Genomic DNA, 14,891 nt, shown 5'->3' with positions numbered 1-14,891 from the left:
CTGACAGATAAGACATCTAGAAACCATGTCCCACACAGGATTATGAAAAGAAGTGGACTATTTTGCACTGAGAAAAGGGGAAGGATACATCATACTGTCTTTGTGAAAGATGTCAAAGGGCTGTCCTGATGATGTGGGAAGTTTCCAGGAGGCAGTCTTCAACTCAAATAATTATCATACATAGTTCAAAGATATAAGAGCATGTCCCCGTAAGTACAGAGTTCCCGGTTTCTAAGGATGGTTAAATAGAGGCTGCCTAGCAAGTGTGAGAATTTACTAAAGAAGTTAGACCAGGACCTCTCAAATTCCAATTCTGAGTCTGTGATTCCCCACCTAACCAGTATTTCACTGCCCTGCTGGCTCATCTGCCACGATCCCTTGAAAATGTCCCTTTCCTCTGATTATGTTTTGCCCAGACCCTAATCACTTCAGGCCTGAGCACAGGAAAAATCTCCTAGATTGGCTTCCCAACCTTGACATCCCTCCTCACACGTCAAGAACCACCTCCTTCAAGGCCTATTCTGAGATGTAACTTCACTTCACGGTAACCTTTCTGGTTAGTGTTAGAGCATGGTTTCTCAACCCTGGCACTACTGACTTTTTGCCAGGATAATTCTTTGGAGTGGGCGACGTCCTGGGCATGGCAGAAGGGATGTTCAGCTACTATCCATTAGATGTCAGTAGCACCTGTCTCCCAGCTAGGACCCCAACCCAAAAACAAAAACAAAAACCCCCCAAAAAACAAACAAACAATGTCTCCAGACATTGCCAAATGTTTGCTGGGAGGCAAAATCACCCCTTGTTGAAAACTACTCTTTTTGAGGCAAATGATTAACACCACTGACCTGTGGTTCAAGTTTTCCACTAACTAGATTCTCCCCACCGTCATCAGTCATGTTCTCTGCTCTAGCCAGGCAAACCTATTTACTATCTGTGACTTGGGACAAAGCTCATTGCTTCCCCTTAATACATGCTCCTTCCCCTTTCCCCAAAGCACACAACACTTTGTTCTGGCTCCAAAAAACCCTTTCCATTCCACTATTCCTTGACATTTAGAAAAAAATAATCCTTTGCTTCTGGTGGTGTCCTCACCCGTACCTGTCTTACTGGCCCTCTATTTGTACATGAATCCTTTCCTTCCTTGTTAAGGAACCGTAGCACCCACTCTGTTTCTCTGTTTGCTGCTGGCGCTCAATAAGTACCGATTGGTATTTCTTAGAATGGCAAACATCAGCTCCAATTACACATGGAAAATACATGAAATCCCTTACCATCTACCATTTCAAGAACATCTGTGATCATGAGTACACAGTCTGAACAAAAGTTTGACTTTTTCATACACAGTGCCAATCTACCTACACAGCTGGGATTGAACCAAGTCTAACTTCCATCATAGAGCTATCAAAACAATTCAGCTACTGGGACAGGACAAACACATCAAAATATTGTGAAATTAATCAAAAAAGCTCAGCACAATATAAATGTTAAGGGGAAAAGGCCAAGTTTTGACCAAGTTTTTAAAAATTCTGTAAACCTCGGCAAGGAGGAAAAGATTCGAAGATGGCTCCATACTTCCCCTGTTCATTGCATCATCCACTAACAGAAGAGACTGGGGGACCGGGTCATCTAAGGACAGTCTCCTCTCCACCTGCTAATGTGTTAAGTTTTAATCAACGAAGTACACACACGCACACCCTCAATAAAAACGAGACAAATCTAAGATCAAATATTCAAATACAAAAGTAAACCAATGCCAATTCATAATTTGGAATCCTTCCCCGCCTTCCCCCCCCAGCTCCAGGGATTACTTAATCATTTTATTGGAGGCTCCCTTCCTAACCTACAGAGATCAAACACTCCAAATTGACTTTGCTGGATCCTTACTTAAGCTCATCTCAGGATCTTTCCTCTCTCGCTTTGGCATTTTAACAGGGTTTCAGTCAACTGGTGTGGAAGACAGGAGAAGCGACAACTCTAGCCCTTTCCTAGCTGATGGTAGATGTTTGGTCAGTATTTGTGGACAATAAAAAAGAAATGTTGTCTAAAGACCTCATTTACCGGTTATGGTGCAGGATTCTTCCCACGGGTTAGTAAAAAACACCAGGTCCCAGAAGCTGGGGGAGGGGGGGTGGGTCTGAATCACTGTCATCCTTGGCACTTAAAAGTGCCCTTTGGTTGTTTTTGAGATAAACAGCCCTCACCATTACTGCAGACAGCAATGCCTTGCCTATCCAGACTCTTCCAAAGTCCAGCAGAGAACACAAAATAGGTGCTCAATAAACGATGCCGGAGTGGAATTTTATTATCAGAGCTAGGGAAAGTTCCCAGGAGTCATCTCTCTTCTTACTCCTGTAGCTCTTTCAAAATAGGTCCTCAGAGCTTTCTCTGCTTAACAAAAAATATTTTTCAAATTCAAGGAAGAGGAAAGGAGAAACTCCGCAAAGCAGAGGAAGCCATGTATGAGTCCAAGAAGCTCAAGTTGGGCCCCGCAGTTGGCTAAGACTCCCCAGTATCTATTCTCCATCTTTCTGCCTACCTCTTGAGTGCTCGCTCCCTATCACCTTTGCGTTTCTTTCTTTCCTGAAACCATACCCCCACACACACCTTCTGCCACACAGCCCCCCAACTGCGTGCCCGTTGGGACCGCAAATCCCCACCTCTTCCTCTACAGCAGGGACCTACCTCTCCTCCCTCGAACCTGCAGCAGCTCTTCTTCACTGCGGCTGGCTTTTTAAGAAACACAAAAACAAAAAACAAAAAACAGCCCACCTAAAGCCAAAACCCTAATTTCTTTATCCCTAAAGGATACCCCAAATTAGGGGGGACATTAAGAGGAAGGCCTCTATCAACCCTCCAGGAAGCAACTTCCCCCAACCCTCCTTCCCAAGCCCCTCGCCAGGATACGAGCAAGAAGTCCAGTTCCCAAGTGCCCACGCCTTCAAACAAGCTAGAAGCGGATTATACCGGTACCCAACCCGGAGATGGCCCGCGGCGGGCAGGGTGCACCTGCGGGCCCCCAGCTCCCTCCCTCCGGCGCGGGGGGCGGGGCGCTGCCCTCATTCCCCGCCCAACCCACCCGGCGCGGGAAGCAGGCGCGGGGGAGGCGTTTCGGGAGAAGTTAAAGGGCTCACCTTCTGGGCTCCGGGCCAGCAAGGCCAGACACCAGACACCCACCTCCGGGAGGAATCGGCGGAGCCGAAACCGGGTCTCCCCGCCCTCCCGACTGCACGGACGGGGGCGAGAGGAGGGAGCGCTCGCGAGGGGGAGCCGAAGAGGGGCAGCCCGCACCCTCCTCTCCCGGGGTATAACGCAGCCGGCCCAGGCGTCCGCGGCGCCTGCCGCTCCAGCTTGCCGGGAGCGGCACAATCTTCCGGGCCGGAGCGGTCGCAGACGGGAGACCCGCGCTACCCCGCGCGCCGCCGGCGTCCCCCCAGTCCCCAGCCCCCGCCCCTCGCTGCGAGTTCCCGGCCGCAGCCTCAGCGCCCGCCGCAGGGCAGGACGCCTGCGCCGGGGAAGGGGCGCGCTTCGCCTCCGGGGCGGCTCCCACTTGCGCGGCCCGGCCACGGCCCCGGGGAGGCGCGCACCAACCTTGGGGGGCAGCCCGAGCAGCCTGGCCGCCGAGCCACGGCTTATGCTGAGGCGGGAGGTGGCGGCATCACCAGCGGCGGGCGGCGGCTGCACCGGGACGCGCCGGGGCGGCGAAGGCGCGCGGCGCCCTGGACCCTGCTCCCGAGGCCCCGCCCGCGGCTGCCACCTCGAAGCGCGGCGGAGGAGCCGGGGCACCACGGGCGGCGGCAGCGGCGGCGACGGGAGCAGCAGCACATGACTCTGTAACGGGGGGAATTAGACAAAGCGTAACATGGACTCCGGGCCCGTGCAGGCGCTGCAGCTCCGGGACCAACCGCAGCCAGCGAGCGCCGCGACTGGCTCGGCCGCAGCCAATGGGGCGGGCCTGGGCCTCCATGTGACAGCGAGCGCTTTCCCCCGGCCGCCCGGCCGCGCCCGCAGCTGGCCGGCCTCACCGGAGGGGGCTGCGCGGCCGGTTGGGTGGCCCAGGATCCGGGACCCGCGGCTAGAGGCTGCAGACGCCAAGCAGGTGCATGGGGCGGGGAAGATCGCTAGTCGCCGAAAGACTTACCTGTCAGGCGCCTACCTGAATACGGCGCCGTGCCAGGCAGCCGCTGTCCCCTGGCAGGAGTGGGGCAAGGTCGGCAACCTTCGCCCTTCCTGGGTCTATCCTTTTGACTCAAACTCTGATATTAAGACCTAACGTGAAAGGCAATGAAATGGTAGGGGGAGAAATTGCGTAAAAGTCATTTAAGCAGCTTCCAACCCGAGGAGAAAGTACTTGCCTCGGATCTGGGGCAGTCACAACTTTATCTTGGCACAAGTAGCTTCCCAGCCTCGTTTATTCCGTCTCTGCTATTAAAGATACATTGGAGAGTCCGTTCTTGTTTTAATCCGACTCTACTCTTTTTTCCCCCATTCTTTTTTGCCAGAATTGTCTTGTGTCTGAAGCAGGCAGATAGATGAAAGGTTGTCCTCTGCAACGAGGTGTTTTCCAACCTGATAGTTTTCCCTCTTGTTTTTGTTTTAAGATCGAAATGGATTTCCCGTCTTTCTCGTGGGTGGGGAGAAGCAGGAATAAAGAAATAGGGCCGGGGGATATTTGGAATTGTTGGTTTATAACAAAGCAAATGGTTCCAGCCAATCCTTCAGTATCTCCTTTTGTCGGAATCCACCCTTTTCTGTGAACAATGGGAAGTTTCATCTGTATCAGGATCCCTCCTTGTCAGCGAATGTTCGATCAGCATTTACTCAGTGTTCGAGTGTTCTTTGTAAACATGCTACACAAAATGCGATGGAGGTACTCAGGAAGATGTGTGTTCGGATACAGCAAGGCCTTAAAAATAATGGTTTTCTAGGGTTTCAGGAAGGGCTTGGGAGAGAAGAGGGGGATAGAATGGACCCTAGCATAGTAAGCCTTTGTGGGTCAGGAATGGAAAGTGAAGAAGGGCAGTCCTGGCAGGGAAGAGTATGAACAGAGGTCCAGAGCACGCTCAAGGGACTGTTCTAGACTAGTTACAACATGACACCAGATTTTGAGCCCTTCTGACCTCTGGCTTTCTCACTTTCCTTGCCCTGCCCCTCACATGCCAGCAGCCTCTCCTATTCCACACACCCAGCCAAGAAGGAGGTGTGTGGGCAGGGGCTGTGTGGTAAGTGATTTAATTACAGTACCAGATTTGCTCATCTGGGAGGTTAGAGCAGTTTTAAAACTGTTAACATCTAGTGGTGTAATATTTTGATTGAAAACACCCCATTATTATAACTAATTTGGAATGTTTTGCTGTTTGTAAAAACACTTTGTTCCATGTTTTGATCTTCCTGGGCTTTAACCCATGATTCTAGATCTGAGAGAAACATGATTTCAAGATTGGTATAAATTGAGAAAAAAAGTAATACTCAGAAAACAGTCAAATGTGGACAAACAGCTATTCACACATGATATACGCATGAGTATAAATTGGGCAAATCCCTTCGGAGGACAGTTTGGCAATTTTGGAAAAAATAAGTATGTGTGCGATTTTTGACCAGGTAATTCCACATCTGGGAATTTATACTTTAGGCTTATATATGCAAAAATGATGTAGTTCAGAAATATTTACAGCTATATATAAAAATGTATGTATAGGCATGTTTGTTGTAGCATTGTTTGTAATAACAAAAACACGTAATAGTGTGTAAATCTAGTAACGGAATCCCAGTGGAAACTATTTAAGCAAGCTCTGCTAGATTTATAAGAGGAAACTGTATGTAGCCACCAATAAAAGTAACATAAATCTACTTGTACATGGAAGAGTGTCCAAAATCTGTAAGTGAAAAAAGCAAACTGCAGAACAATATAGGTAGCAGGATCCCATTTTTATTTGCATTTTTTGTCTCAAACATACATGTTATAAAACACATGCTTAGAGGAAACCTGGAAGTACATATAAAAAGTAGTTAACAATGGTTGTCCCTGGATGTGGTATCACTACACCCATCCACTTTCTGTTACAAGGTTCTGTGTATTTGCATTGTTTTCATGTTGGGCACATATTACTTTGATAACAAGAAAAATAATAAAAACATTTTTAAAAGTAAAATTGGCAAGAGCTCTACCAAGGACAAATAATGAAAGATCATTCTTTTTTTTTTTTTTTTAAAGATTTTATTTATTTATTTGACAGAGCGAGATCACAAGCAGGCAGAGAGGCAGGCAGAGAGAGAGGAGGAAGCAGGCTCCCTGCTGAGCAGAGAGCCCGATGTGGGCCTCGATCCCAGGACCCTGAGATCATGACCTGAGCCGAAGGCAGCAGCTTAACCCACTGAGCCACCCAGGCGCCCATGAAAGATCATTCTGATGGTCCAGGATGTAAAAAGTTGTCTGCTTCCTTTATACCCCAAGGAAGACAAATAGGAAGGGGACAACAGAGGACAAAAACAGATTTGACATTGGATTCAAAATTAAGGAATGTGACAGAAAAGGAATCTGCGGCTACTCCACATATGTCTACAGGGATGGGGGGGAGGTCCACAATAAACTTTCAAGGAAGTTCTGTTCAGTAAAAACTTACAGAGAGAGAGCACTTACTATCATTGGCTGAGTTGTGATGGTCAGGAATCAGGAACTTTTCTAGCACTGGGTAAATCACACTAATCACAACAACCCATGCAGAGCAACCTGGGCCGGGCACTATTCTAAGTACTTTACATGTGTTTCCTTCTGGTCCTCATAGCAACCCTAGAAGATAGATACTCTTCCTATCCTCATTTTTTAGGACTGGAGACAAAGGCCTAAGAGGTTACGTAAATAGTTCAAGTTCACAAGCCTGTAAGTGGCTCTAGAAGTAAGCAGCTGAACTACCCTCTAAAAGGACCCTTTGGGATAAAGACCATTACACATGCATCTCTTTTTAGCAAATATTGTAATTCTAGGTTGATCTGTGCTTACCTAAACTATATTACTTGGCATCCCCTGAGGCACTCAGTAATACTGAATGAATGAATGAATAATTGACTTTCCTATAGAGAAGAATAGACCTCCTTACAGGAGCGATTTTGCATTGTTCTTTTTTTTTTTTTTTTGTCACCTGGTAAAGTGCCCAACATGTGGTAAGCAATATGAATTTCAATAATCTGCAAACATGTTTTTGAAATATTGTGAGGAAATCAAGCTTTATAAATTGATCCCAAGTACTCTAGGGTAGCTTATGAATAATATCATGATGAATTCCTTGTAAAGTGAAGAATAGCCCTGGGGCACAGGGCTAAATCGGGATGCACCTGCATAACCATACATAAATAAATACAGACTATATTTGCTTGGAAAGTGGCAGTCATGCTGAAGAGCTGAAGGGATACAAAATTTCATGTTATGTGAGCCTCTTTTTCTCTTACCTTTCCATTTCTGAATGGGGAGAAGGATACATATCTCAGGTTATTGTGAGGCCAAGACTGACATATGGAAAAGGCTTAGCTAAGTGCCTAGAATGTAGACATTACTCAGTAAATGCTACCTATTCTACATGTGTCCATATAGCATACATGTGACCCAATTTTTTTTTAAGACTTATTTATTTTAGAGAGAAAATGAGAGCAAGGGAAGGGGCAGAGGGAGAGAGAGAAGCAGACTCAGCGCTGAGCATGGAGCAGGATGAGGGCCCATCCTAGGACCCTGAGCTGAAATCAAGTGTCCAACAACACTTAACCAACTGAGCTACCCAATTTCTTAAACTAATGTGACTGTCTAAACTCACCGTTACAGACAACATCTGGGAGCTCACATCTATATCATGCTTTGAAATTGTAGAGTAGGGGCTCAGTCCAAGCAAATGGAAACCCAGTCGTCTCCTCTTTCTTCTCCTGTCTGACCCTCCCACTTTCCTCTCCTTTCTATTACTTTAGATGGGCTAAAACCATTTAACTTCTTAGACTTACTTAAACTCTCAGCCTTGGAGGTGGAGAGCAAACTGTCATCTTTCTTTACAGCTGAGAAAATTGAAATACTGGAGACTAGATTAGAAAGTAGCAAGCAGGTGGAGGGAAAAGAACAGTGTGGGGGAAATAGAACTGGGCGGGGATGCTGGGTAACTCTCCATGACTATTGACGTAACATGAGATCCAAAGAGGAAGGGAAATTGCCAGACTGTTATAATTAGAAATGATATGGTGAAATTGAAACTAGAAAAACCGAGGGTACATGTCTTAACCACAAAGAGGAGAAGTGGACCTCTCCCTTCTAAAATGGATTCATAGAGTGAAAAAAAAAGTAGGTTTGTCTATCTAGGCAAGCCAGGGTTCCTTACTGGGACTGTGTTTTCTTCACTGGGGAGAAATTTTTAAGAAAATAAACAAAAAGTATTAAAAAAACACCAAATTTAAGCACATGGGGATCTGTACCCATATCTTCTGCCTTCCTGCCTGCCACCACTAGGGATGAAATACGCATGTTTTATCTAAAGCCAGTTTTTTCACTTTTGCACCCAATCTCATCCAATCTCAAAAGATCATGACAGCAAGTGTCCCTTGTCTCCTAAGTCACTAATTTCCCCCTCTTTGCTGGATGACTGCCTTCAACCTTTTAAAAAAATGTGGTTGCTTCCTCCATCTTAAAGAATAAAATGTCTCCTGACCCTGCTTTCCCCACTCCACTTCTCTTCTCTCCTTTGCCTCTAAATGTCTCGCAAAAGTTGTTTATACCCCTTGTTTCCAATTCCTTTCTTCTCATTCTCTCTTCAACTCAGTCTAATTGGGGTTTCACTCCCAGTGTATCACTGAAACTGATCTTGCCAAGGTAATTGACAACTTCCACTTGGCTAAATACAGCACTGAATCCTTTATGGACCTCTCAGCAGTATTAGACACCATCCAGAGCTCCCTCCTCTTTGGTAAACTACCTTATCTGGTCTTCTGAGACACCACACTCACTCCCTTCAAAGAGCTCAACCACTCTATGGCTTGGAATTCCTTTTCTATGCCAAAAACCGCACATTTATACCCCCAGAGTATTTCCCTCTCTTGAGCTCCAATTTTCTAACTGCTTTTTTGGTTTTCCCACCTAGACTCCTAACAGATATAGTAAACTTAACAAGTTCCAAATCAAACTCCTGATTCCCCACACCCCAAAACCTGTTCAACCCACACAGCTTTTCCCCTTTCAGTAAATGGCAACTCTGTCCTCCCAAGTTGCTTGGGCTAAAAGGCCTTGGAGTCAGGGAGTGGCTTAGTTCATTGAGCATCTGAATCTTGGTTTCAGTTCAGGTCCTGATCTCAGGGTTGTGGGGTTGAGTTCTGCATGGGGCTGTACACTCAGTGTGGAGTCAGCTTGTCCCTCTCTCTCTGCCCCTCCCCCTGCTCATGGTCATTCTTCCTCTAAAATATATAAATAAAATCTTTTTTTAAAAAGCCTTGGAATCAGTCATCCTTGACCCTTTCGTCTTTCTCTCATAACTTACATTGAAACCATCAGGAAATGCTGTGGGACCTACCTTCCAGACATGCACCTCACACACCTTGGGTCCACCCACCATCATCTCTGTCCTGGATTAACTCCTACACCACTTAACTAGTCTATATGTTTCCACTTGTATCCCATCTCTCCCCAAGGGCTAGTCTCAACAGCAGTCAAAATGAGCTTTTTAACATGTAACACAAATCAGCTCAGGCCTTTCCCCAAAGCCGGGGATACCTCCCTTTTTTACTTAGAGTAAAGGCGATGTCCTTGCTATGACTTGCAAGGTTCTTGCATGGCCTGCGTCCCTCCCTCCCTATGTCACTTACTAGGGAAGTATATCCTGACAGCCTTACCTAAAATGGCAACTCCATGCCTACCCATTCCCCTTACCTTGATTTATGATTTTCTTCTCAGCACTTATTATTTACTTATTATACATTTTTTTTTTTGTTTAGGATCTATCTCCCTCTGCTAGAATATAAGCCCTTTAAAGATAGGAAATTTTATCTGTCTTGATTATTGATGTATTCCATGCATTTAGAATAGTGTCTGGCACATTGTAGGCAGTCAATAAAGATGTTTTAATGAATGAATGAATTCAGTCTGGATTTCTTTTTTTTTTTTTTTCAGTCTGGATTTCTAATCAATATAAAGTTAGAAAAGTTTTTCCTAGGGGGAGATTTTTTTCATGTTGTTCTTTAAGTATTTGTTAATGAGAAAAAGCATTCATACTCAGTGTCCAAATCTAGACCTTTTACTAAAATAGCACCTAGCACCTAGGAGTTTATGCAGCAAAAGAAGAAACGTGGTGGAACATATTACCTTTGTTCTTAGTTCCTAGCAAAAAAGAAAAGGAAAGCAATCTAATGTGAGTTGACAAACAGAATTGCAAAATAATAATTCCAAAGTTTTAAATCATACTCTTATTAAGGAAAAGAAGCAACATAACAGAACAGTTAAAAGAATTAAATTAGAACAGATTAAACGTTCACTTCGTTGTAACATATTACTTACTTTAAAACTGTCTTCCTGTGTAGTAAAGTTACTATGTACTCTAATCTGGCTCAAAGAGAAAGTTCAAATGGAATGGAAGAACATAGATGAGACATAAAATAGCAAGTGGGACTCTTAATTATAGTTTTGCCAATTGAGAGTTGAAATGACACAAAAATCCTGAGAAAAAGCACCATAAAAAGGAATTGCGCAATACTTTAAAACAAAACAAAATAAAACCAGCCCCCAAAGCAAACTGATTTGTGTAGCCGTTTGAAAAGAGGAAGGAAGAGTAATTGCTGTTTCCAAATGGTGAGTTGAATGTTTAAAAATCCACACGGAACTCACTCTGTCAGGATGACTCCTGAAAGCTCTCTTCTGTGGCAAGAGAAGATGAGCACGGCCAGAAACCGTAAATGTCAAGCTGAGGTTGAGCAGGGCTTGAGTTGGAGAGAAGAATGCAGAAGACAGGGAGACAAGCCAGCCTGTGGGGTTTTCTTACTCATGGGTGAAATCCTAGCATTCTGGGATCCAAAGAGTAATACTGTCTGGCCACTGTCTGAAACTTCATCTGACAGCTCTTCAAAACAGTGTGGCCCAGAGATGACTTAAAAATAAAGTTTAGACTGAGCGGTTGTCGTCATGGAACTAAAAGTCAACATTGCCCTAATGTGAGCTGCTCCTTGGGCTATGCCGATGTAAGGTGGAGACAGAAGACCCATCTCCTCTTTTGGATTGTCTTGAAGTCAGGGCCTTTGCCCAGCCCAGATGTGGTGCCTGGTCCAAAGGGGAGCTCAGGCCATGAGTTTAGATTTATATCTAAGTCTGAATGCATGAGACAAGGTGATCTTCCATGTGTCAGATTCTATGATATCCCCTGGAAGTTTACCTCTGATGCACTAATGGAGAGTTCCTCTTGCCACTTTTCCTCACTAATGTTTGCCTCATTTCCCTAAACCTCTACTATTTTCTCACTTTCTAAATGAGTCTTGTGAGTTAACTGTGTGAGTCTTTCTTCTCTTTCTGTGTGATATACTTGAAGCCTACAGATGTGTTGTAACTGCATAGGGTTTTCTTTAAAAAATTTTTAAATTAGTTGCCAATATTTAGTAACCAGGAAATGTCACAAAAATACCCAGATTCCCAGTGTTTTGAACAACTGGGACATTGGGCGAACCTGGAGTAATTCCTGTGGACCAAATCTTGTCAGGGCTGAGAAGCTGCTGCAACCCTCCAGTGGTCTGTCTTTCCCCAGAGCACAAGAGGCTCAGCCACTCCTACCGTCCCTGGGCCTGAAGCAGAGAAGAGTGATTGTCCTTTGTCATTTTGTGCACACTATTCTTTTTCCTATAACAGACAAATGCTTCTTTCCACCATGTCTTAATGTTTCCCACAAATGTGCTTCACATTTCCCATACCCAACTGGTATTTTATCTACTTATCTGGTGACTTCAGGCATTCGGGGGTCTGATCCATGGTTGGTTGGTTTCTTTCTTTCTTTCTTTCTTTTAAAGATTTTATTTATTTACGGGGTGCCTGGGTGGCTCAGTGGGTTAAAACCTCTGCCTTCAGCTCGGGTCATGATCCCAGGGTCCTGGGATCGAGCTCCGCATCGGGCTCTCTGCTCAGCAGGGAGCCTGCTTCCTCCTCTCTCTCTCTCTCTGCCTGCCTCTCCACCTACTTGTGATTCTGCCTGTCAAATAAATAAATAAAATCTTTAATTAAAAAAAAGATTTTATTTATTTACTTGTCAGAGAAAGAGATTGAGAGAGAACACAAGCAGGCAGAGTGGCAGGCAGAGGCAGAGAGTTCTAGAAGCAGGCTCCCTGATGAGCAAGGAGCCCGATGCAGGACTCAATCCCAGGACGCTGGGATCATGACCTGAGCCAAAGGCAGTGGCTTAGCCAACAGAGCCACCCAGGTGTCCCTGATCCAGGGTTTCTATTATCAGGCTGCCCTTCCTGGTTTTCAACCCAAAACCATCTAAATTGGGTTCAAAATGAAGTGATGGAATGCTTTAAACCCTGAAGATCCCAAGACTTTCTATAATTAATCTAATTATCAAGTGGTTAGGACTGAGGATGTACTTCTAATCAGGACTTTGATAGTCATACTCTATAAATCATTATAAATAATTTTCATTATATATAATGAAACAATTCTGTTAGGGATGTATCATTACCTCCATTTGTACAAATGCAAAAACTGACAGAGAAGTGAAATAATTTGCCCAAGGCCGCCCTGCTGATAAATGACTGACCCAGGAACAAAGCCCAATTTTTTGAGGCCAAGTTCAATGCTCTCGATGGCACATCATAGCCGTTGCATCACGTCCTTGAAAGTCAATGTGCTGTGAGCCTGAGAACTCTTTAGAAAGTTCTCTGCCATCAGCTCAGTGACATGTTTCAATGCCTTATAGCCCAGCTAGTTAGGAGAAATCGTGGAATCACCTTTGACTCTAAATGGGTGAATGGTCCTATTTTTCCTTTATTTTTAAAATGTTTTAAAAAGATTTTATTTATTTATTTGACAAAGAGAAACAGAGCAAGAGAGGGAACACAAGCAGAGGGAGTGGGAGAGGGAGAAGCAGGCTTCCTGTGGAGCAGGGAGCCCAATGTGGGGCTCGATCCCAGGATCCCAGGATCATGACCTGAGTTGAAGGCAGACGCCCAACGACTGAGCCACCCAGGCACCCCTCTATTTTTCCTTGAAAACAACTATTCTACCTAAATGTTTGTCCCTGTTCCCTGTAAACAATCTTCATCCCAAATCCATTGACTCACTCTTGGATTAATGTCATGGGCTTGCTCTGTATTTATAGGCAAAGTAAATGGCCTTGTAACAGAGCTCCCTGATGCCATCGCTTGTCCCAGAAACTTGCTGTGGTTTCCTAAACCATTAGCTCTAAACTACTGAGACTGATGTTCAAGGTCCATCCTTCTCTTAGCTGCAATATTGTTCCTAGTACCACCTGTCCTCCTCTATAGCAGAATTATACTTTCCCATCCAGCAACTCGGTCTTGGCCATATGACTTGCTTTGATTAACGAAATAGGAGTGAAAGTGACCTGTTCCACTTCTGAGAAAGAGTTTTAAGAGTCACTATGGGTTCTCATTATTTCTCCTTCCCTCTCCCTTGAAAATGGCAAGACGTCAGATTAGAGCTTTTTCTTCAATTTGAATGTTGGGACGAAGAAAGCATGGAACAGTTACAAACAGCATGGGGGCTGATCATAGGGCAACATGAACTTACAGGAGGAAACAGTCAGATCTCCTGTTCATAGGAGGGGACATAAAACACGCAAGAAATCAACCTTTACTGAGAGTTTGATGGGGTTTGTCATGGTGTAACCCATAAAAGGTAAGCAGTGATTTGCCCAAATTTGGGTGATTTCTGTGACTTCTTACACTCTAGTTGCTGCATTGGTGGCTCTTTTGAGCACTGTAGCACCCTTCATTTAGATGGCAGCTTTGGCAGGGGCACTGGTTCAGCCCCAGTATGGGACCATCAGAAGACTGATTCAGAGGTCCCCATCTCAAGAAGATCCCATTTAAATAGAACTGCCCTATGACCCAGCAATTGCACTACTGGGTATTTACCCTAAAGATACAAACGTAGTGATCCAAAGAGGCATGTGCACCCGAATGTTTATAGCAGCAATGTCCACAATAGCCAAACTATGGAAAGAACCTAGATGTCCATCAAGAGATGAATGGATAAAGAAGATGTGGTATATATACACAATGGAATACTATGCAGCCATCAAAAGAAATGAAATCTTGCCATTTGCGACAACATGGATGGAACTAGAGCATATCATGCTTAGTGAAATAAGTCAAGCAGAGAAAGACAACTACCATATGATCTCCCTGATATGAGGAAGTGGTGATGCAACATGGGGGCTTAAGTGGGCAGGAGAAGAATAAATGAAACAAGATGGGATTGGGAGGGAGACAAACCATAAGTGACTCTTAATCTCACAAAACAAACTGAGGGTTGCTGGGGGGAGGGGGATTGGGAGAAGGGGGGTGGGGTTATGGACATTGGGGAGGGTATGTGCATTGGTGAGTGTGTAAAGTGTGTAAACCTGGCGATTCACAGACCTGTACCCCTGGGGATAAAAATATATGTTTATTAAAAAAAAAAAAAAAAAAGAAGATCCCATTTTTACAGTCCCATTTCTTGCTGTTCTCAACACCTGGCAATGCTCCCTATTCACCATTCTGCATCAGACCCAGTCTTTTAAGACCTGCTTTTCTCATGAAGCCTCCCACTCTCCAGGATACCAGGAGAGGTGGTGGGAAAGTACCCGATGTAGGTGGAATGTAGCAATGCAGGGGCCCAGCTAAACCCCAAGGCAGCTGTCTCATGAGTTCCTTGAAGTAGTTTGCACCAAGGA

General features: G+C 45.0%; 1 protein-coding gene across 2 annotated transcripts in view; it reads right to left on the bottom strand.

Moving 5' to 3' along the window:
- LRRC8D (leucine rich repeat containing 8 VRAC subunit D) overlaps positions 1-3,784 on the bottom strand; it is a 122,043-nt gene extending 118,259 nt beyond the window's left edge. The window contains exon 1 of one of the 2 annotated variants that reach the window (XM_044238651.1): positions 3,589-3,784. The gene's annotated coding sequence lies outside the window, so the exon portion shown is untranslated. Of the gene's footprint in view, positions 1-2,682; positions 2,949-3,588 lie in introns of those variants that run through there. The other variant, XM_044238653.1, reaches the window with a different exon arrangement.
- Between the last annotated feature and the right edge of the window lie 11,107 nt (positions 3,785-14,891).

This window comes from Neovison vison, chromosome 2, assembly GCF_020171115.1.
Source record: "Neovison vison isolate M4711 chromosome 2, ASM_NN_V1, whole genome shotgun sequence".
Taxonomy (NCBI): Eukaryota; Metazoa; Chordata; class Mammalia; order Carnivora; family Mustelidae; genus Neogale; species Neogale vison.
The sequence above is the reverse complement of the archived record's forward strand: the minus strand, read 5'-3'. Positions and strand labels throughout refer to the sequence as shown.